This window comes from Odocoileus virginianus, chromosome 7, assembly GCF_023699985.2.
Source record: "Odocoileus virginianus isolate 20LAN1187 ecotype Illinois chromosome 7, Ovbor_1.2, whole genome shotgun sequence".
NCBI classification, from domain to species: Eukaryota; Metazoa; Chordata; class Mammalia; order Artiodactyla; family Cervidae; genus Odocoileus; species Odocoileus virginianus.
In genome coordinates this window covers 42,070,861-42,095,061 of record NC_069680.1, presented here as the reverse complement: position 1 = coordinate 42,095,061, position 24,201 = coordinate 42,070,861, and the positions used below count along the sequence as shown (strand labels likewise).

Below are 24,201 nucleotides of genomic sequence, written 5' to 3'. Positions count from 1 at the left end.
CTTGATTGTTTTTTGATTCCTTCAAAAAGGAGCAGTTTTAATTTTGATGCAGTCCAGTTTATCAGTGTTTTCTCCTATCCATAGTATTTTGCCTAATAAAGCAGAAAAACATCTATTTCTGCTTTTATTGACTATGCCAAAGCCTTTTCTGTGTGGATCACAATAAACTGTGGAAAATTCTGAAAGAGATGGGAATGCCAGACCACCTGACCTGCCTCTTGAGAAACCTGTATGCAGGTCAGGAAGCAACAGTTAGAACTGAACATTGAACAACAGACTGGTTCCAAATAGGAAAAGGAGTACGTCAAGGCTGTATATTGTCACCCTGCTTATTTAACTTGTATGCAGAGTACTTCATGAGAAACACTGGACTGGAAGAAGCACAAGCTGGAATCAAGATTGCCAGGAGAAATATCACTAACCTCAGATATGCAGATGACACCACCCTTATTGCAGAAAGTGAAGAAGAACTAAAGAGCCTCTTGATGAAAAGTGAAACGGGAGAGTGAAAAAGTTGGCTTAAAGCTCAACATTCAAAAAACTAAAATCATGGCATCCGGTCCCATCATTTCATGGCAAATAAATGGGGAAACAGTGGCTGACTTTATTTTTTTGAGCTCCAAAATCACTGCAGATGGTGATTTCAGCCATGAAATTAAAAGACGCTTACTCCATGGCAGGAAAGTTATGACCAACCTAGACAGCATATTAAAAAGCAGAGACATTACTTTGTCAACAGAGGTCCGTCTGGTCAAGGCTGTGGTTTTTCCAGTTGTCTTGCATGGATGTGAGAGTTGGACTATAAAGAAAGCTGAGCACCAAAAAATTGATGCTTTTGAACTATGGTGTTGGAGAAGATTCTTGAGCGTCCCTTAGATTGCAAGGAAATCAAACCAGTCCATCCTAAAGGAGATCAGTCCTGGATGTTCATTGGAAGGACTGATGTTGAAGCTGAAACCCCAATACTTTGGCCATCTGATGCGAAGAGCTGATTCATTTGAAAAGACCTTGATGCTGGGAAAGATTGAAGGCAGGAGGAGAAGGGGATGACAGAGGATGAGATGGTTGGATGGCATCGCCAACTCAATGGACATAGGTTTGGGTGGACTCCGGGAGTTGGTGATGGACAGGGAGGCCTGGCGGCTGCGGTTCATGGAGTTGCAAAGAGTTGGACACGACTGAGTGACTGAACTGAACTGAACTGATAGTGCTTTGCCTACTTAATGGTCACAGAGACATTCTCCTGTTTTCCTGCTTCATAGTTTTAGCTTTAGTTAGTTGTGGCTCAGTGGGTAAAGAATCTGCCTATAATGTGGGAGACTTGGGTTTGATCCCTGGGTTGGGAGGAGAAGGAAAAGGCTACCCACTCCAGTATTCTGGCCTTGAGAATTCCACAGACTGTATAGTCCATGGGGTCACAAAGAGTCGGACATGACTGACCGACTTTTACTTCACTTCATTTCAGTTCTATGTGAGATGTCGATGTCAAGATTCATTCTTCTTTCCATATGGATATTTATTTGTTCCCGTCTAATTTGTTGAAAAGACCATCCTTAAATTGACTAATTATTTTGGCCTCCTGGTAAAAAAAAAAAAGAAAGAGTTGACCATCTATGCATTCCTCTATTCTGACTTCTTTTCTCCTGCATTGTTCTATTCATCTGTCCTTATACCTTACAGTATTCTATTAAGGATTTTTGAATATATATTTTCTGGGTGATAGAGGCCTACAGTTTTCTTTTGCTTTCTTTGCCTGGTTTTTGTATTACGGTTGTATTGGTATATCCACCTGTTTATCTATCTGTGTCTTTGCATTTAAGGCATATCTGTTGCATTTAAAACACATCTATCTTTGCATTTAAAAACCAGTGTTATTAATAGTTGGGGGTTATTTTTGATGTATTCTGGCAATTTGCCTTTTAATTGAAATGTTCAGTCTATTTACTGTAATTATTGATATGGCTAGTTTTATATATATTATTTTGTTGCTTCCTATTTGTCCCATCTTTTAAACTTTTTCTTAAATCCTGTAATTCCTTTTCTCCCTTCTTGTTGTTTGGGCTTTCCTGATGGCTCAGATGGTAAAGAATCTGCCTGCAATGTGGGAGACCTGGGTTTGATCCTTGGGTTGGGAAGATGCCCTGGAGGAAAGCATGGCAACCAATTCCAGTATTCTTGCCTGGAGAATCCCCATGGACAGAGGGACTTGGTGGGCCACAGTCCATGGGGTCGCAAAGAGTCTGAGTGAATAAGCAAAGCACAGCCTTCTTGTTATTTAGTTGAATATATTTTAATTTCTCAGATTTTCAGCTATATCATTTTGCATAATTTTTGTAGTTTCTCTGCAGATTATGATATTTATCGTTAATAAAAAGTCTTTGTTGAATTAATATTTTACTACTTTCTGTAAAAATGTAAGAAACCTACAACATATGGTTTCATTTGCCGCTCCCCATTCCGTGCACTATAGTCTTCATACATTTTACATCTGTATTTGTTACAAACTGTATAATACAGTATTATACTTTTAATATAATATGCTAAGTATATATAAAATACTTCTATACATAAACTATATTTATATTTAATATAGTATAGAGCATGAGATGGCTGGATGGCATCACTGACTCGATGGGCATGAGTTTGAGCAAACTCTGGGAGTTTGTGATGGACAGGGAGGCCTGGCGTGCTGCGATTCATGGGGTCGCAAAGAGTCGGACACGGCTGAGCAACTGAACTAACTAATAGGTATATCTTAAGAAAATTATGAGAAGTAGTCTTTCATGTTTACCTAAAAATTCACTATTTCCAAGGTTCTTCATTTCTTTCTGTCACTTAAAATTTACATTGGTATCACTTCTCTTTAGCTTGAAGAGCTTTCTTTCGTATTTCTTGCAATCAGACAGTTTCTCTCAGTTTTTATTTATAGGGAGGTTTTGAATTTTTCCTTTATTTTCGAAAGATAATTTGGTTGTCAATAGAATTCTAGGTTGACCATTTTTTCCCTGCTTTTCTTCCAGTGATTTGAAGATGTTGTTTTTGTGTGTTTTGGTCTCCTGTTTCTGATGGGATATCTGCCTTCATTCTGATTATTGTGCTCACTGTGTAATATGTCCTTTTTTGTTTTTTTTGCTGCTTCTAAGATTTTGTTGTTACCTTTGGTTTTCATGACATGTGAGGTTTTCTTGTGGCTGAGATTTCTCCTTTGGTATTGTCCTGTTTTTGCTCCATTTTGAAAACTTCTGGCCTGTGTTTCTTTACACATTTTTTTCTGCCCCATTCTCTCTACTCTTCTTTAATGTTTACATGTTTAGGCCACTTGATACTGCCCGGCAGATGATTGAAGTTCTTTTAAAAACATAGTTTTTTCCTCTGTACTTCAGTCTGGATTCTTTTTTTTAAAGATTTTTTTTATATGGACCATTTTTAAAGTCTTTACTGAGTTTCTTACAATATTGCTTCTGTTTTATGTTCTGGTTTTTTGGCCACAAGACATGTGGAATCTTAGTTCCCTGACTGAACCCTCACCCCCTGCATTGGAAGGCAAAGTCTCAACCATTGGACCACCAGGGAAGTTCCAGCCTGAATTCTTTATACTGATACACCTTAAATTTCACCAGGCCTTTTTCTCTATTATGTCCAACCTGCTATTAATCTAATTCAGTATGTTTTTATTTCAGATATTGTAGTTTTAAGTTCTAGAACTTCTTTTTTTATTTTTACTTTTTGCAGTTTCTGTATGTCTCCTGACATTTCCTATTTCTTTACCCAGTAAATCTGTCTTTCTCTGTAAATTCTTTCAATGTGTTTTACATTGTTGAAGTGTCTTCTGATTCCATTTTCTGGATTATTTGTAGGTCTGTTTCTGTGCACTGATTTATCTTTAATTATGGGGTTGCATTTTCCATTTGCCTCAAATGTCTGTTAATTTTTCATTGTATGCTAGACATTGTAGATGCTGCATTGTAACGACTGGGGATTCTGTTGTGTTCCCTAGAGAAGAGTTGAGTTTTGTTCAAAAAGTAGTTAAGTTGGGAATCATCTTGAATGTTATACAGGCTCCTTTTTATGCTATTTCCATTTTGCCTATATTTCCCAGGAAATAACCTATAGTCAGGATGTTCTTTTTTCTTAATCCATGATGCTTTTTTGGCATCACAGAAAAGTCTGAGGCCTTCACCAAGCCCCTGAAACCTGGTACAACTTGAGCTTCAAACTCCTCTGAGGGGGGCAGCTGTTGGAATTTGTCAGCTTTCTGAAAAGTTTTCAATGGTTGTTTTTTCCTCTCTGGGATTCTGGAAGTCTTTTAGTTCTGGGTGTAGCCAATAAGTGTAGAATTCATTTGCAAATCTGGGGCTTCGTCCTCCATGACTTCCTCATTTGGTGGGATTTTTCTTCTGTTTTTAGCTACCTTGGCTGACCTATATTCTGACCAACAAGACTGTGGTTTGCTGCTTGAGTTCCATCTGCTGCAACATAAACCTCTTGGTTGTGCCCTAACAGAATAAGTGGTACAAATGTAAATTACTACTCAGTGTGGCTCCCTTATTTAAGGGCTGTAGATTATGAACTTTTCTCCTGCTTTTGGTTATTTTTCAGAGCCTTCAAATTGCCTTTTATATTTGTTTATAATTGTTATTGGTTGGAGGGAAGTTCTGCTACCATAAAGCCAGTCTCTTAAATAATTTGTTTTGCGTGGTTTATTTCAGTCATTTGTAAAGACGTGTTGAATCTCATTTTCATCTGGAGTTTAAAAATACCTTTAAGTCATGCATAATGGATTAAACTTTTATTATTGGCCATTAGAACATTGTTTAGACACAAGACAATATTTTTGAAATGATTAGTATTTATGAAAGGAAATGTAACCTATTAAAGCATACTCTAAGATGGGAAATTTTATAATCTCTCTGATTTAGTCATAGGCTGGTGTTAGATAACCACAAGAATTCTAATGAAAGATACTTATTATATGTATTTAAAGACTCCAGTGTAAGCAATGGAAGTAAATTTCAAGTAAGTACTTCAGCATTTCCAATGTCTGGCTGCCAATTTCTGACCTATATAAATAATCTTTAAGAAAGAAGATCTCACTTTAAAAGTTTTTTATCTGCTCCTATTGCATTTTGGTCACTAAAATTGGCTAGGTAAGTTACTGCAGTTCTCAGAGTCCAAGACCAGAAAGAAATTAGGCCAACTTAAAATATATCATGCTCCAGGAAAAGTAAGGATGTAGTTAGAAACTGAAATTAACACCCTCAGCATTGGTACTGTTTCGCTTTTGTCTGCTGATGCTCGCCATGGTAAGATGTATCATCATTATGGTATTGGTAGGAATGGGTGAACATTTAAGGAGGTCAGAAACTTTTTTTTAAAACTCTGTCAGCAAAGCTGTGTTAAGTAATACAGCATTGTCCTGTTTCACATTTTCGTTATGTATATTGTTTCTTTCAAACAACTTTGAAGTATCGTCTAATCAGCAAGGATTTTTATTTTAAATGACTTTAAAAAAATCTCTTTTAAAATGTGTGATCACTATATAGAAAGAAGAAAATACTGATAAATAAAAGGGGAAAAAATGAAATTAACCCAAATTCCTCTACCAGGTACAACTACTTTGGGGAGGGCATACATCCTTTTAGTTGTTTTCCTGCTTTGGATTACACTCTTATGTATTTTATAACCCATTTTTCATACCCAAGTAGTTCAAGCAGTTCTACAGGCATGTGTATGTATTTAAATATAAAGGAACTGTGCAGATATTTCTTTTTTAAATCTATCCTGCTAAATATCTTTGAATATGCTAGGGCCTAGGCTAATAAAAATTTTATCATTAACCAAAACCACGTTTGCTTCCCCCCCCCCCCCACCCCACCCCTCAAACTTCTAAGAATGGGTAGCCTGCTCTGATTTTGTTTAAACATAGGGGCAGTTTGCTTCCTGGCACCTAGTCATAGCCTTCCCTCTTCCACTTTATCGTATCGTACATTGCTGAGGCTGGGAAAGACCCAGAGTTGTCCTGTGAAGTCATGCTTTGCTGATCATCACCAGCTGTATACTTAGTCACTCGGCGCAGGGCGTCAGTTTGAAACATTCAAGCCTTCTGTTGAATCAAGTTCTCATTTCCAGCTTTGTACCCAGGTGTTGAGCAAGGCAGGTTTCTGGACCTTGTAGTCTAGAAGGGAAGCAGACATTAAGCTAGGAAGGAATTATAGGAGAGTCATGAAGTCCAGTGTCACTGAAGTGTATGGCTGGTGTCTTCACCTCCCTGGCATGTTTTTCTGGAGAAAAGGGTGTTTAAATAGACACCTAAATGAGGAACAAGATGTAGGTAGGGAAATGGGACAGGGAAAGTCAGGGAGAGTTTTCCAGGTGAAGGAACTGTCAGAGACATAAGCTAGGATTCATTCAGTTGCTTCTCTTGCCTCTCAGTTTTCTTTTGTATTTATTTTTGAAACATTGGGATGATTTTTCCTATAATCATCCATGTAAAATATAGGGTAAGCCTGGACCTAACAGATCTGTGAATCATAATCAACACAGTATTTTACAGATTGGTTCTTTGCATGTGAATAACTTTGGATAAGCTGTTACTGAACAAAGGCATCACTCAGTCACCTAATCAGAAGGCCACGCTAAGCCCCCAGCAGACTCGGTACTTATGAGAATGGTAGCACTCGGAGTACCTGCTACCAGCAGAATGATTATGTTGTTCCTAGATGTTTTTTTTTCGGCTGCAGCATCTTTCTTTTTGCTTCTTGAGTATGTCATAGGCTTCCTGTTGAGGCCAAGTGACTGTCCAGGCCAGGCGTTAGCAGACTAAAGCTGAACAGCCAAATTTGACCAGAGACTAGTTTTTGTCAATAGAGTTTTATTGGCATACAGCCATGTTCATTCATTTTCATGTTACCCATGGCTGCTTTTGGACTGTAATGGCAGAGCTGAAATTTTCAAAAGATATCCTATGCCATGCAAAACCAAAAATATTGACTATTTGGTCCTTTATGGAAAATGCTCAAATTATCTGCATTAAAATCTATAACACCCCCCTCCCAATCAATATTACTGAATGAAAGCCTTTTTAAATGTATGTTTAAAATCAGACATATTGCTTTTTGAGATTAAAGGAAAGATCAGATGATAACTCTAAAAACTAGAGACATTTTTATTCCTGGATGACAGAATTATGGGTAGTATTTTTGTCACTGTACTTTCTATGGTAGAAATTGATGCAATTGATAAAAATACAGACTTGGCCAGGCTGAAGATAACATATACCATTGAAATGTATAACCTGTTTTGTGAAAACAATGTGACTACCAAAGCTAAGGAATTTTCCATTATCTTGGATTAGGGTACAACAGTAGAGAAGGTTACCTATGTGGTTTTTTCTGGAAAAGAGATGGTGGTTTGAGGTCCAACACAGAGAAGAAAGTGGAGGAATAGCCTTGTCTTTTAGACACCACATGATAGTGAGTTCAAAGAGCGGGTTCACTAATGACCCGCTCTGCAGATGCTTTGTTGAACTGTGTAGTTTATGTACTTATATCTCTTTGAGGAGGGTTTTGTTTTACTTATTTTGTGAAAGAAATATTTACCTTTTTCACAAAGATCTTGTCACCCATTTCTGTTTTAAAACTTACTGGTGCCAGGGCTTGAGAGGATGGAGAGTTGACTAATACCCTTGTTTCTCACCCAATTTTGAGACCAATGGCTAGACCTACCAATGGGAGGTAGACAAGCGCAAGTTTATTAGTATTGAAGCTGATTAGAGGACTGTGGCTGAGTGGGTTTTCTGGTATTTCACGCTTGAGTGAGGCCAATTTCCCCTCATAGTGTTGGAGGGAGCAGCCTGGACTGCCCCCTAGCCTCATCTGTGGGCAGGCCAGCACTAAAAACAGAACTCAGGAGAGTCTGGGCCATGTTGTCCAGACCCTGTCCCCAGACTCACCTTTCACACAGTTCACTTCTCACCTGGGGAGGAAGCTGGGAGGAGACTGGACTGTTGGGCTAATGGAAGGTCCTCCACATGGAAACTTGATGCCGGGGGAGTAGAGGTTTCTGCTAAGGCTTCAGTTAAAGATGCCTCTTGAGTCGTTGTGCCTGCCTTGTCAGTAACTCTATCTCAGTTTTATCTTATGTAAAACCAGGATAACAATAGTAACATGGCTCATAGTGCTCTTGTCAAGATGAAATGAACCTGTGAAACATTTAGAAAAAGTCCCGCATGTGGTAAACAGTTTGTTTTTACCTTGAGTAATATCAGTATTTGTAATACTCTGTCAAAGCATGAAGTTAAAACAAGGGGAAATCAGTCCTAGCAAGGGTAATACCCGTAGCATGTAAGTTTCATGTTGAGGAGAGAAAACTGCTTGCTATCTAGAAGAAAATAAGACCCATGTCTTTTTTGTTTGTTTTAAACGTGTGTTTGTTCTTGGTGCTGAGAGGAAAAGATTAGGAAGGAGAATGTGGGGGTGAAAGACCACTTTCTTTTAGGCCATGGAAAGTGTTCCCTGGTGAGAGTTCTAGCAGGATACCACCTGTAGATGTTTAACCCCTTCACTTTGAGAACTCCCGCTGTTGCCTTATAGGCAGTATTATTACACAGAAAAACCAGTTGATTTTTATTTTAAATGTGGAAGTCTCTGGGGGAATTAGGAGCAGGCCATTAAGTCTCCATTCCTAATAGTCTCCCCCCCACCCAAAAAAAAAAAGCCGCTGGAAATCTTGGTCTCTGCAGTGGTCCTTTGTTTACATGTGGCTACTTCCGCTGAAAACATTAATAAGCATTATTTAGGTCCAAACAGTTTCCTTTTATACAGCACCTACTATGCCTATGCCAAAGTGTTTGTGTAATGAATATATCTGTGCAGTGAATCAATGAATTTATGAGTGGGGATTTATGAAGCAGTAGAATAAATGCACTTGCATGAGTGTTTTTTCTGTGTTTCTTATTTTCCTTCATACTTAGCATTCATCTCCCCCCCCCCCCCCCCCCAAAAAAAGGCAGAGCGTTCATAAGAAAAGGCAATCTATTTTAGGGGCATCTTAGTTTACTTTAAAAATTCCACGCATTGCTTTGGAAAATGGATTGAACACTTAATGTGAATGTCTATTCAGTGTTATTTTTCCCTCTTGCCACAGATCTTAGTTTGTTTTTTTTTTTTTAACTTTTTATTTTGTATTGGGGTATAGCCCACCCTAAAGGAAATCAGTCCTGAATATTCATTGGAAGGACTAATTCTGAAGCTGAAACTCCAAAACTTTGGCTACCTGATGCAAAGAATTGACTCCTTGGAAAAGAACCTGATGCTGGGAAAGACTGAAGGCAGGAGGAGAAGGGAATGACAGAGGATGAGATGTTGGATGGCATCACCGACTCAATGAACATGAGTTTGAGCAAGCTACGGGAGTTGGTGAAGGACAGGGAAGCCTAGCATGCTGCAGTTCATGGGCTCGCAGAGTCGGACACGACTGAGTGATTGAACTGAATTGAACTGATAGCCCATTAGCAGTGTTATCATAGTTTCAGGTGAACAGCAAAGGGACTCAGCCATACATATACATGTATCCATTCTCCCCCAAACTCCACTCCCATCGAGGCCACCACATGACATTGAGTAGAGTTCCATGTGCGGTACGACAGGTCCTTACTGGTTATCCATTTGAAATATAGCAGTGTCTACATGTCCGATCCCAAACTCCCTCACAGATCTTAGTTTTCACAAGTTGGGACTTTGTAGAGTCAGAGAAAGTTTGTCCCAGTTTTCTTCCTCACGGAATATCTGATACCACTGATTTTATTATGTCTGGAGTTGAAGATAAGGTTTGGTAGTGTTAGGTTGTTCACTTGTGTTTGACTTTTTGCAGCCCCATGGACTGTAGCCCGTCAGGCTCCTCTGTCCATGGAATTCTCCAAGCAAGAATACTGGAGTGGGTAGCCATTTCCTTTTCCAGAGGATCTTCCCGACCCTGAGATTGAACCTGGGGCTCCTGCATTGCAGGCCGGTTCTTTCCTGTCTGAGCCAGCAAGGACGCCCCAGAGTTTGGTAGACTTGAGCACAAAGACGCCTGGGTAGCGGAGGTCCAGGTTGCGCTGCTGGGTGAGCCTGGGCAGGTTTCCTCGAGTCTTTGGGTCTGTGTGTCATTATCTGTCAACTCTGAGGCGGAGACAAAAAAACTAATGAGGATACTCCTGCTTTCAAATGATGTGATTGTAGGATTTCCCTACCAGTTTCTGTGTGTAGCAAGACGGCCTGTTTAGGTAAAAGATCTCTGGTTCAGTGAGTCGTAGCTGTTTGCTCTGCCTGAGACTTGTTACTGGAATTAATTTGTAGAAGCTGTTAGGTATTTGCTCAGCAGATTTCAAACTACATGTTTGATTTTTTCAAGAGCCTGTATTAGCAACTGGATGGAACTTTTGATGTTTGAATTTTTATTCTGTCTTCAAAAGCAGTGCTACAGAAGGTAGAAAGTCTTTAATGTGTCTCTCTAAATATGTGTTTTATAAAGTGTTTAAGTCCATTACATCAGATTTAAGACACACTTTTACTAAAATTATTTATAGGTAGGGTCATAGTATAGCTCATAAGATGGTCAAAGTCCTTTTGCTATTTCTTTTCTTCTTTTAATTAATTAATTGAAGTATAGTTGATTTATAATGTGTTAGTTTCTGGTGTACATCAAAGTGATTCAGTTTGTATATATGTGTATGTGTATATATATATGTGTATATATATATATATATATATATATGGGCTTCCCTGTGGTTCAGAGGTAAAGAATTTGCCTAACAGTGCAGGAGATGCAGGCTAGATCCCTGGGTCAGGAAGATCCCCTGGAGAAGGAAATGGCAACCCTCTCCAGTATTCTTGCCAGGGAAATCCCATGAACAGAGGAGCCTGGTGGGCTACAGTCCATGGGGTTGCAAAGAATCTGGACATGACTTAGTTACTAAACAACAACATTTTATATATATATATATATATATATATATACACACACACACACACACACACACACACATATACATACACATACATACATATTTTCTCAGATTCTTTTCCCTTATAGTTTATTATCATATTGAATTCCCTATGCTATACAGTAGTATCTTGTTTATCTATTTTATTATATAGTGGTGTGCATCCGATAATCCCACACTCTTATTTATCCCCTTCCCACACCCTGTCCCCTTTGGTAATCATGTTTGTTTTCTATGTCTGTAAGTCTGTTTCTGTTTTGTAAATAAGTTCATTTGTATCATCTTTTAGATTCCACATATGAGTGATATCAGGTATGTCTTTTTTTGTCTGACTCACTTGACTTGGTATGATAATCTTTAGGTCCATCCGTGTTGCTACCAATGACATTTAATTGTGTAAATGTTTGGCATGTTAAATAGCCTTTGCAGGCCAGGCAGGGAACCTGACTGCCATTTATAAAATTGTTATTTCCTTGGTAATTATAATCTACTTTGTCTTCCGAATGATTAAAAAAAAGAATGACAGGATGTGTGTGGTAAGAGAGGAAACTGAGTGTCTGAGTCAGAGGTAGTTGAATAGGAGGATGCGTTGCCAGTGTGACGGCAGGATCACTCTCCCAGGCCCTGGCCCCGGACCTCCTTCCTTCCCCTCCTCTCTCAGAAGAACAAGTGGTTGCATCAGGAACCTGTGCTTCACCTCCCTTCTCTATTGGTTATGCACAGCTGCATGACAGCACCACTACCAGCTTAATTGCCGAATTAGTGCATAAACTCTCTGGGACAGTTTCTGAGTGTCAGGAGTCTGCCTGTGGTTTGTCTTGGTACTTTATAAGGCTCCAGCCAGGGTGTCAGCCAGGGCTGCTGTCTCATCTGAGGCTCGAATGTGGAAGGGCTTTCTTCTGAGATCACGTCATTGTTGGCAGAACTCAGTTTCTGGTGGGCTCTCAGATGCTTGTTCACTGTCAGCTGGAGGCTGCCTCCCGCTGGCTGTCTCTACAGGCAGTCCACCACTTGGCAGCTTGCTTCAGCTTTCCCACAGAGAATCCTGCTGCAGAATGGACCTTACTGTCTGATGTGCTATAATTATGTGCCCTGTCATTTTTGTCTTATTCTTTTGGTTACAGGCAAATCACAAGTCCCACTTGCAGTCAAGGGAAGAGGATTAAACAAGCATGGATAATAAGAGATGGTGGTTATGGGGACTGTTTTGGAGACTGGCCAGGAATATGACTTCTTTTTATCACTTCTCTCCTCTCTGGGTTTTCTACTTAACTTGGGGCACAGTTCTTCTGTCTTATCCCTTCCTTCTGGGGGGAAGGAATTCCAACAGGGGGGATTCAACACCCTGGTGGCCTTTCTTCAACTCTTTTCTTCTGTAGAAACACCAGGAAGAGGTAGCAGGAAACTCAGTCTTGGTAAGAAACTCTCATGCTTTTGCGGCTCTCCTGTAACACCTCGTATTTTGTGTGTGTGATGTGATTCCTGGCAGGTGTTTCTAAGTCATAATGCAGCTAACACAAATGACCTAAGAGGAATCTTCTCAGCTTTTATGTCTTCTATTCACTGTTGACTTTAAACACGTGTTGAAGCCCAAAGCTAGTTCACTTTCCCCTGTTAGCTGCCCATTTGTGTCATTTCCCTTGGTACCCTCTCCTCTTCAGTCATCTTTACAGGGTTTCTTGCCTTTCTCTGGCCTGCTCTGGCCTGTGACTTGGTCCGTCTCCAATTACTGCTCTTCCTCAATGCTGAGGAGATAGCATAGTATCGGGTTAAGAGCAAGGACCGAAGCCAGGCTTCCTGGTTTTCAATCTCAGCTTTGCCATTTATTAGCTGAGGAATCACGAGCAAGTGGTGCGGTTTTGTTTCCAGGTGGCTGCTGTGAGCTGTTCTGATTTTCTCACTGGCCAACAAGCCTCTGCTTGCTGCTCCTGCTCTCACTTTGCTCCCAAGATATGTGCACAGATATTAGAGTGATGTGTGCTTTACCACTCACTGGAACTTTAATAGACAAAGCCCTTTTTACCTGGTGAAGTAGGCCAGAACATTTCTGAGCTTATGAGGATACCTCTTTTTTTGGTTAGTGTTGCCTTGGAACTTGCAAACCTCCTAAAGATGAGGATAGTTTCCTTCTTCCAATAGCCCATTTAATGAGCACTGAGTGTTTGTCATGAGCTTTATAAAACTGTGTGCAGGCAGTTTATCTTTAGCCCATAAAGCAGCAATACGTTGTGGTACTGCTGTTACTCCCATTCTATTGTTGAAGAAAGAGAAAAGTGAAAGTTTAAGTCGCTCAGTCATGTCTGACTCTGCGACACCATGGTCTGTAGCCCATCAGGCTCCTCTGTCCATGGGATTCTCTAGGCAGGAATGCCGAGGCTCAGCGAAATTTAATGACACGCTCAAGGTCTTCAAGGTAGATTGGGGAATGCAGTTCTGTGTGACTGCAAAGCACATGCTTTTAATGACGGAAGGACACCATCTGCCATAGAGAAAATCTAAGAACTTTTCATGAACTCTTTAGGAGAAAAGAGGCTAAAAATGCAAAGCAATCACGTCTTATGATACAAGAGCACCTATCTACTTCTGCAGTCTTAGTGCAAAGGCCATCCTCTAGCGTCTCAGCTCTCAAATGATCTTGCCTTTGATGCCCTCCAGTCACCTTCAACCTTTGGGAAGTTTGGCCTCACCCTCGAAGATAAAGCGGGTGTTCGAAAAGTTCCGTATCCTTGTTAGCCAGATTTCTTCATGACTGTTGCAAAATCTTAACATTGTATATGAGGTGTGATTAAGAAATACTGGGTTTTTAACTATCCCACCGAAGATTTTATACATCCAGATTGTTCTCCTTAAGTGCCTCAGCTAAGTTAATTGCTTGTATTCTGGTGAAACTGCCATTGTACAGCATTCTCTTAAATGAACTTCACCTCAACCACCTTATAACTCCTTCCCCACCTCTATTAGTGAGCACAGTGTCTTCTGCCAGCTGCATAGTCCATTGTTGAAGTCACTTATAATTCTTTCAGATAACCATGGTGGTGGCCAGTGACCATCTTTGAGGAAGAATTTGATTCCTAGGACCTATTAAAATGCTTTCCATCATAGCAAAGAATGTGTTTTTGTTCAAAAATCAGGAGCAACTAAACTGTAATGAGACATTTTCTCATGGGTTTTGAAAGTACAAGAAGAGTATACAATTTACTCTGAGCAGTCAGCATCACTGGAGTGAGTCCCAAAGAGATGAACGGGATCAAGGAGTACTTTTTGTAGATAGAAAGTTCTGTTTAAACGTGGGTATTGCTTTACCTCTTGTCCTTTGTTTTCCTTGAAAACATAGCTGATAAATTCTTAACTGTTGTTGATGAGGCTGTAATGCAAAGCTCACCTTGGAAATAAATAGGTGGCCTGCCACTCTCAATGTGGCTTTTATTTCCCATAAATGCCCTCCAAGTGCTTGGCATCATAATGCAAACCAGAAGAATTAACACTAGTGGAAACGATTCATTCCCTCTTTTCAGAATTTATCATCAAAAGAAACTTGGTACTGATACAAAAAATGCCAACAAATGCATAACTAGAACTTTTGGTTTGCATGTTAGTAAAGGCTGCCAATGAAAATGGAGATTTTTATTTAACACTTCATTAGGATCGATATAGAAATGTTTCATGTTCCTGTCAAAAGTATCACTTCTTCCAAAATGTTCACCTACAGAAGAGTCTGAATTTAATGGACTCAATACCATAATTGTGCTGGTAGCTATGAATTTAATAGACTATCATGCTTGCAATAGCAAACACAATAATTATATTTGGGGGACATATTCTGTGGCAGATACTGTACATGCATTATCTCTAATCAGCACAACTACTCCCCAGGGGGCTGTATTATTGTCCTCATTTTACAGACCTGGAAACTGAGGCTTAATAATTAAATTACTTGGCAAAGACCACGTTGTTGTTAAATAGCAAAGGGTGGAGTTCACACCTATGTGTTTTAAACTTATATCAAATCCTCTGCATTTTCCATGCTTTTAAAAGGCTTCCATGCCAAGTGACCTGGAGTATAAAGCTTTGGCCAGCGTATGAGCAAGTCCCTCTGTGCTGGGTATAATCTATAAATCTTTGACTCTTCATTCCTTCCCTGCTATTTTTGTTGGTGTTGACAAGAACTAGGAAGTTTTCCAAATTGGTGTGGTGTTTTTCATTTCTCTCCCTTCTTTATGCCCCTCTTACGTACACACATACACATACGCCCTAATGGTCTGGATAACTTGGAGTTTCTGCCTGTTCTGTAACTGAGGTTAACCCTGTCTCATGGTATCTCAGTGTGTGGGGCCATTTTATAATTAATATTATCTCTTGTCTCTGAACTCCTTTAATACTGAGGCTTTAGGTGAGGAAAGGTAACAGGTTCCTCTTTTAAAAGTGTTGTCTACTTGGAGCTGTATGTTCTTCACATAAAATGAGCAGTCCTTGCATTCTGCTTGGTAGAAGTGAGATGTTTTCATTTGGACTGTACTGTAAAAGGAAAGGAGAACTTCCTATCCCTTAGAAGTGGGCCCTAAAATGTTATGAAATTGAAAAACAGAAGTAAAACATACTCTGAATCTCTTCCTTTAGGTCAAAGGGGGACAGTTTGCTGAGTGTAGTCCATTCAGTTCAGTTGCTCAGTCGTGTCCAACTCTTTGCCACCCCATGGACTGCAGCATACCAGGCTTCCCTGTCCATCACCAACACCCAGAGTTTACTCAAACCCATGTCCATTGAGTCAGTAATGCCATCCAACCATCTCATCCTCTGTCATCCCCTTCTCCTCCTGCTTTCAATCTTTTCAAATGAGTCAGCTCTTTGCATCGGGTGGCTAAAGTATTGGAGCTTCAGCTTCAGCATCAGTCCTTCCAATGAATATTTAGGACTGATTTCCTTTAGGATGGACTGGTTGGATCTCCATGCAGTCCCAGGGACTCTCAAGAGTCTTCTCCAACACCACAGTTCAAAAGTGTCAATTCTTCAACACTCAGCTTTCTTTATAGTCCAACTCTCACATCCATACATGACTACTGGAAAAACCATAGCTTTGGCTAGACGAACCTTCGCTGGCCATGTAATGTCTCTGCTTTTTAATATGCTGTCTAGGTTGGTCATAACTTTCCTTCCAAGGAGTAAGTGCCTTTTAATTTCTTGGTTGCAGTCACCATCTGCAGTGATTTTGAAGCACCAAAAAATAAAGTCTGACACTGTTTCCACTGTTTCTCCCTCTGTTTGCAATGAAGTGACGGGACCGGATTCCATGATCTTTGTTAACATTTTCACTCTTCTCTTTCACTTTCATCAAGAGGCTCTTTAGTTCTTATTCAAATTCTGCCATAAGGGTGGTGTCATCTGCATATATAAGGTTATTGATATTTCTCCCAGCAATCTTGATTCCAGCTTGTGCTTCATTCAGCTCAGCGTTTCTCATGATGTACTCTGCATATAAGTTAAATAAGCAAGGTGACAGTATACAGCTTTGACGTACTCCTTTCCTGACTTGGAACCAGTCTGTTATTCTAACTATTGCTTCCTGACCTGCATACCAATTTCTTAGGAGGTAGGTCAGGTGGTCGGTCTGGTTTCCCATCTCTTTAAGAATTTTCTACAGTTTGTTGTGATCCACACAGTGGCATAGTCAATAAAGCAGAAATAGAAGTTTTTCTGGAACTCTCTTGCTTTTTTGATGATCTAATGGATGGTGGCAATTTGATCTCTGGTTCCTTTGCCTTTTCTAATTCCAGTTTGAACATCTGGAAGTTCACGGTTCACATACTGTTGAAGCCTGGCTTGGAGAATTTTGAGCATTACTTTGCTAGCATGTGAGATGAGTGCAACTGTGCGGTAGTTTAAGCATTCTTTGGCATTGCCTTTCTTTGGGATTAGAATGAAAATTGACCTTTTCCTGTCCTATGGGCACTGCTGTGTTTTCCAAATTTGCTGGCATATTGAGTGCAGTAGTTTCACAGCATCATCTTTGAGGATTTGAAATAGCTCAACTGGAATTCCATCACCTCCAGTAGCTTTGTTTGTAGTGATGCTTCCTAAGGCCCACTTGACTCCGAATTCCAGAATATCTGGCTCTAGGTGAGTGATCACACCATTGTGATTATCTGGGTCATTAAGATCTTTTTTGCATAGTTCTTCTGTGTATTCTTGCCACCTCTTCTTAATTTCTTCTACTTCTGTTAGGTCCATACCATTTCTGTCCTTTATTGTGCTCATTTTTGCATGAAATGTTCCCTTGATATCTCTAATTTTTTTTTGAAGAGATCTCTAGTCTTTCTCATTCTATTGTTTTCCTCTATTTCTTTGCTTTGATCACTGAGGAGGGCTTTCTTATCTCTCCTGGCTATTCTTTGGAACTCTGCATTCAAATAGGTATATTTTTCCTTTTCTCCTTTGCTTTTCATTTCTCTTCTTTTCACAGCTATTTATAAGGCCTCCTGAGACAACCATTTTACCTTTATGCATTTCTTTTTCTTGGGTATGGTCTTGATCCCTGCCCCCTGTACAATGTCATGAACCTCTGTCCATAGTTCTTCAGGCACTCTGTCTATCAGATCTAATCTCTTGAATCTATTTATCACTTCCACTGTATAATAGTAAGGGATTTGATTTAGGTCACCTGAATGGTCTAGTGGTTTTCCCTACTTTCTTCAATTTAAGTCTGAATTTGGCAATAAGGAGTTCATGATCTGAGCCGCAGTCAGCTCCTGGTCTTGTTTTTGCTGACTGTATAGTGCTTCTCCATCTTTGGCTGCAAAGAATATAATCAATCTGATTTCAGTGTTGACCATCTGGTGATGTCCATGTGTAGAGTCTTCTCATGTTGTTGGAAGAGGGTGTTTGCTATGACCAGTGCCTTCTCTTGACAAAACTCTATTAGCCTTTGCTCTGTTTCATTCTGTATCCTGAGGCCAAATTTGCCTGTTACTCCAGGTATTTCTTGACTTCTTTCGTTTGAATTCCAATCCCCTATAATGAAAAGGACATATTTTTTTGGGTGTTTAGTTCTAGAAGGTCTTGTAGGTCTTCAACCTTTTGAAAGAGGTTGCTGTTATCTTCATTACCTCCACCATAGTTTGGCCCCAGGTAAATAATAGGGAGCGAACACAGCCCCACCCATCAATAGAAAATTTGATTAAAGACTACTGAGCTTGGCCCCGCCCATCAGAACAAGACCCAGTTTCCCCCTTAGTCTGTCATCAGGAAGCTTCCATAAGCCTTTTATCCTCCTCCATCAGAGGGCACACACACTGAAAACCAGAATCACAGAAAACTAACCAATCTGATCACATGGACCACAGCCTTGTCTAACTCAATGAAACTATGAGCCTTGCTGTGTAGGGCCACCCAAGACCGACGGGTCATGGTGGAGAGCTCTTACAAAATGTGGTCCACTGGTGAAGGGAAAGGCAAATCACTTCAATATTCTTGCTTTCAGAATCCCATGAGCAGTATGAAAAGGCAAAAAGATAGGACCCTGAAAGATGAACTCCCCAGGTCGGTAGTTACCCAATATGCTCCTGCAGATCAGTGGAGAAATAAGTCCAGAAAAAATGAAGTGATAGAGCCAAAGCAATAACTCCCAGTTGTGGATGTGACTGGTGATGGAAGTAAAGTCCGATGCTGTAAAGAGCAGTACTGCATAGGAACCTGGAATGTCAGGTCCATGAATCAAGGCAAATTGGAAGTGGTCAAACAGGAGATGGCCAGAGTGAACATCAACATTTTAGGAATCAGTAAACTAAAGTGGACTGGAATGGGTGAATTTAACTCAGATGACCATTGTATCTACTACTGTGGGCAAGAATCCCTTAGAAGAAATGGAGTAGCCCTCAGTCAACAGAAGAGTCCGAAATGCAGTACTTGGACGCAGTCTCAAAAATGACAGAATGATCTCTGTTCGTTTCCAAGGCAAACCATTCAGCATTACAGTAATCCAAGTCTATGCCTCGACCAGTGTAATCCATTAGTCCACAACTTGTATGGATCACCAATATCTGAACTGGAAGTATGGACAAACTTCCAGTCTGAGCACCGAGCCCTTGTTAGATCAGATCGTGGTTGACTTTGGCAAATCATGTCTTTCATTTTATTTAATCTGAACAACCACACAGTATAGTAGGGGCCATCTGATCCTCTTTCAAAGATAAAGAAATTGAGGCTGGGGAATGTGAATGGATTTTCCCAAGGTCATGTGACTAGAAAGTGGTAGGACTTTGAGCAAAGCTTTTATCTAGGCATTGTCCTTTGACAGCTGGTGGTTTGGGTTGCCTAATCACTTGTCTCTTTTATCCTGTAATCTTTAAACAGTTTGTGAAATAGAGCAACAATTCAAATGGGAATCAACGTAGGTAGTAACTTATTATTGATAAAAGCAGGATTGGAAAACTTACAAGTGTCAGTTCCCTCTTTCTGTAAAACATGCATTGGCCCCCAGTAACCCTAATGGAGTCGTCCTAGTCCAGTAACTCTGCTGGAGAGAAACCAACAGAGAGAGCTGGCCCATCCTCCCAGAAACAGGCGGCTGTAGTCCTGTTTACCGCGGGGAGATTAGCTTGACCCCGGGTGTTGGAGAGAGCCGGGGGGAGACCCTTTCTGCCCAGCTCAGCGTGGGGCCTCAGCACTAGACCAGTGCTTCCTCTAGCCTTCCCAAGTGGTTAGTCACTCACTTTTGAGAAGGAAGAGGGGTTTTGGAAAGAGGGGAGAGAGAGAAAGAGGTTTACTCTAATACTGCTTCCTCCCAAGAGACAGACTAAAAATGTCTTCTGGAAAACATAAGGGAAGGTATTTTAAAAGTCTTCACCCCAACCCCCCACAGTAGAAATAGGACTCTTTAAAGTTTTTTCTCTTGAGATAATCTTCTGTGTTGTTCTCTCCTGCCTTTTTGATTTTGGAGAGAAAGGAAGAGACGATCATATTTCTAAGTTATAAAGAAAGAAGACTAATGTAGTAGAAACCAAGAAGTGGCCTTTATGAGACAGATAATCAGATTCTCTCTTCTCATGGCAGGTGATGGAAACATACAGGAACAGTGGGAGAAGCTGGTAACTTACAGGAAGCCAAGATGACAAGAGTTTTAAAAAACAATCCGTGAGTAAAATTTTGTTAGCTCTTTGGCATTCCTTTGACTTCAGGGTGAATTTTCTGTAAGAAACAAAATTAAAATAATAGCCCAATTAAATACCTTAAAAGTTTAAAAAAGAAAATTTTGAAAAGTAAGTATCTGAGTAAGTAAATACTTCTGAAACTTGGTGCCAACATTTCAGAGATTCTTTTGCATTGTTCTCTCTTGGCAGAGTGTTTCATTTTAAGTTGGGTGTGTCAGTTTGGTGGATAGAGTATAAATATTTAAAAAACTGAAAGGGGATCCCTCTTACATTAACCTTAGACTTAGCCTGTCTCAAATGCAGATCATTCTTTCTTCCACTGGTTCCATGGGCCTTATTTCTTACTCACTTTTTGTGGGTACATTTTGGAGGTAAATATGAATAAACTTGATGAATATGAAAAAATAGAGCTCTTTGTCAATTCCTCTTCAGTGTACTTTTTTTTTCTTTTAACATGTAAGAGGCCACTAGTATTTGCAAATTATCTGACAGTTATATGTGATTGATTTCAGTTTCATTATGGTAGTCATAATGCTAGTAAGTAGGTAGGTAGTGGAAAGATCATACATTTTTGAGGCAGACATTCACACACCTGACTCTGGCTTTTGTGCTTTTAGTCGTTACCTAGCCTCTCCACCTCAGTTGACTCATCAGTATCCTGGATTTGATAATATTTCTCATGAAATGAAAGACTTGGATAGTACTTTGTGCAGTGACTGTTACATTACAGGGCCACAGTAAAAGCAGTTACTTTCCATCCTTATATTTGCATCATGATTTCTAGTTTACAAACCTTTATTTTGATTTAGGAGACTGACCAGCTCAACTTCCTGAGCTACTGTCAGGCAGTGGTGGGTGAACATTGCAGATACTGATATGCAAGTAAATGTTCAGAGTCAGCCCTGAATGGTGGCGGGGGCCGGAGGGGGGTTGTAGTGTTTGCAGATTTCTGTAGTGTAAACACTCCCACCATCGCTGATTTCATGCTACCAGCAAGCATTACTGCCGGCAGAGTTGAGGAGTGATTGCAGGAGCACACCTTTATATGATTTCCTACCAACCAGGTACAGTAGTTGCAAAGAACATCAAAGATCATTGATCATAGTAAAACAGGAAATGATGTGTTTTAAGTACTTCTGATCTTTGTTTTTAGTATAGTTTATTTTAATTGTATGTTTATATAATTTAGCATTTACTGATGGTGTGTTTAACAATCACCTTGCCCCAAATCCTAAGAATATGCAAGGTTTTAAGGGACTGATACATGAGCTGGCCTCAGCACACCAATGATGGTAAGTTTCCTATTGTGAAGACATTTCCAAGCCACAAATCTTCAATTATCTTTCTCAGCCCTGATGGTAAGAGTTTGGTTTGGTTGATAAAAGCAAGGTCTGCTTTTGAATCCATGCTAGGTAACCCAAGCTGTCATGCCCCCACGGCTTCTGGAATGAAGATATGTGCCAAGATCAATCCAGAATTTAGATCTATTTTCATAAGTGTGTGACTAGAGTTCTAAGTTATTAACTCAGCTTTGTAACTGGCCGCTGGCACCCCTCACTTCTTCTGGCTTTTGAGTGATAGTGTGTGGAGATAAGTCAGACTGTTTATGTCTTTTGAACTTTTTTCTTTCCTTTCTCTGTACTCCGGTGAGTCTGCATTTCCTCAGGTAGTGACACTTTGGGGACAAGCAGCCAAGGTGCCTCCTGACTAATGATGGCATGTAGCTTTGCTTTTGACTCAGAAATTAAGAAAAAGGAATTGTCTCTATAGAGAACGAACCCAAACCAAAAACCTGAGCAGTTTAAAGTTCATACCAGCTGGATTAAGATCTTAGGGAGTAAAATGGAGAGAAGAAAGGAAACTGGATCAGATATCTCAGTGTTTCTTCTGGAAGCAATTTCTTCAGTCTTGTCACTTGCCCTTTAGAAGGGAACAATTGAAGCCTGAAATTGCTAAGTAACAGCTAAGATCGTGGTGCTTGTATTTATTTTAAATCTCACCCACTTAGTTCTCAAAACACATTCCTTATTGAACCTTAAAAAAAAAAAAAAAAACAACCACACGCCTTGGCTATTTCAAAACCTTCGTTTATGTCAATTCCCTGAATCAGACTTACATAATCTTTGAAACATTTTATTTCCCTTATTTCTTCCTAAAACAATAGGTATTTATTTATATTTCCTACCGAGTCAGGATTGGACTTGGATTATTATAAAAATAGTTCTTGTCCTTTTGAAGAGGAAACTCATGGATAAAAATCTGAGAGACTAATCTCTGGACTCAGAAATATTGACTTACATCTTAAACAAGTTGAATAAGCGTGTCTTTGGTAACTCTGAAAGCAAACATGGGAGTAATGATTAATAGGGAAATGTTGCCACAGATAAAATATCCTGATTGATAATTTCTCTCTCCAGAATGGACCCTAGGCATCTTCGGAACATTCCCACAGTAGATGAATTTTTGGTTGTAGCACTAGGTGTACAAACTTCAAATGTACAGATTATATAGCCTTGCTTTATGTTCAAATCAACATACTCAGTAGTGTCTGGATACTTGAGAGTCATGGGTCATTACGGTAGATTCCCTGATGACTCAGATGGTTTAGAAACTGCTTTCAATGCAGGTGACTTGGATTCCATCCCTGAGTTGGGAAGATCCCCTAGAGAAGGGAATGGCTACCTACTCCAGTTTTCTTACCTGGAAAATCCCAGGGACAGAGGAGCCTGAGGGCTACAGTCTATGGGGTCACAAACAGTTGGACAGGACTGAATGACTAAGCACCAGTAAAAATAAAACAGGCTTATTCCACTTATTCAAGAGTTGATAATCAAGCCTGAACAGAGGAAATTGTCATTTCAAAACAAGTGTGGTAAATGGTATAATAGATATATTAAATACTCAGGAAACAGACGAGAGAGGAATTACCTGTGTGATAAGAGTGAGCTGGGGTGGGGTGTGTTCAGGAGCAGATGACATTTGAATTGCGTATTTAATGATTAATGCCTTTTAAGTAAAATGCCTTTTTTAGGTTATAAAAGTTAACCGTGCTAATTGGAAAGAGTATTAAAATGTGAAAATTATTAAGATTAGAAAACTCATTATCACTACCCAGAGATATGATTATTAGGGATTTTTTTTTTTGTATTCTACATACTGTTCCTGTGTCTAAATTAGATATTTTTCTCCCTAAAATGGATCATTATCAATATTACTTTGAAACCTGATTAGACTAATAATAAACTGAGACCACACCAAATCAATAGGTATAATCTACATCATTTTTGTTACTGTTCTATAGCATCCCATGTATATGTGAACTATAATGTATTTAGCCATTTCCTTACTAGTAAGCATTTAGTTTGTTTTCAACTTTTCATTCTTTTAAAGCATACTGCGATGAACATCTTTGTGTGTGCACTGGGGTTCACTTAACCAGTTATTTGGATAGGATCTTTGAACAGAGTGCATAGGGAATACTCTATGTAGAACAAACAGTTTTTGAGCCAAGAGGGAGAGGTGGGAAAGGAGGATTCCATTCTGGGGAAAGGTCAGAATTGTAGTTTGGTTGAATGCAAAGAGAGAAGGCAGGTAGTGCTAATTAGGGCTAGAGGTAGAAGACAGAGGTAGAAGCATCTTTGATGCTAAGTCCTTTATTCACTCTCAGTTGGAAGCCACATGTGGAATCTCTGTCATACTTGAAATGAAGACTGTCTTTAATTGCCCTTCATTTCTCTTGTTTGGGAAGCAATAAAAAATTAATAGTGCTGCCTTCTGAAACTTCTTGAGAGTCTTAGGAAACTGACCAGTCAGGAAAACAAGTAAGAAAAGTCATGGGGAAAGTATGTGTGAGTGCTTAGGAAAAAACTTGACTAGAGGAGCTTATGGTTTTGACAGGGGAAGAAAATATCATTAATAAATGCATTTTCTACTTAAGAAATTTAAAGATAAATTAATGATTAATTTGGGAAGGATATGGGATAAGGGATAAATATCGTAATTTAATAATAATACAACTTTTTTTATATTTAGCAAGTACTTTTTGTGCTTATGTGTCTTAAATATATTGTTTCA

General features: G+C 39.6%; 1 protein-coding gene across 16 annotated transcripts in view; it reads left to right on the top strand.

Moving 5' to 3' along the window:
* Positions 1–24,201, top strand: part of SGMS1 (sphingomyelin synthase 1) — a 317,203-nt gene that overhangs the window by 177,958 nt on the left and 115,044 nt on the right. For all 16 annotated transcript variants that reach the window (XM_070470579.1, XM_070470586.1, XM_070470587.1 and 13 more), the window contains one exon: positions 20,030–20,110. The gene's annotated coding sequence lies outside the window, so the exon portion shown is untranslated. The remainder of the gene's footprint in view (positions 1–20,029; positions 20,111–24,201) is intronic.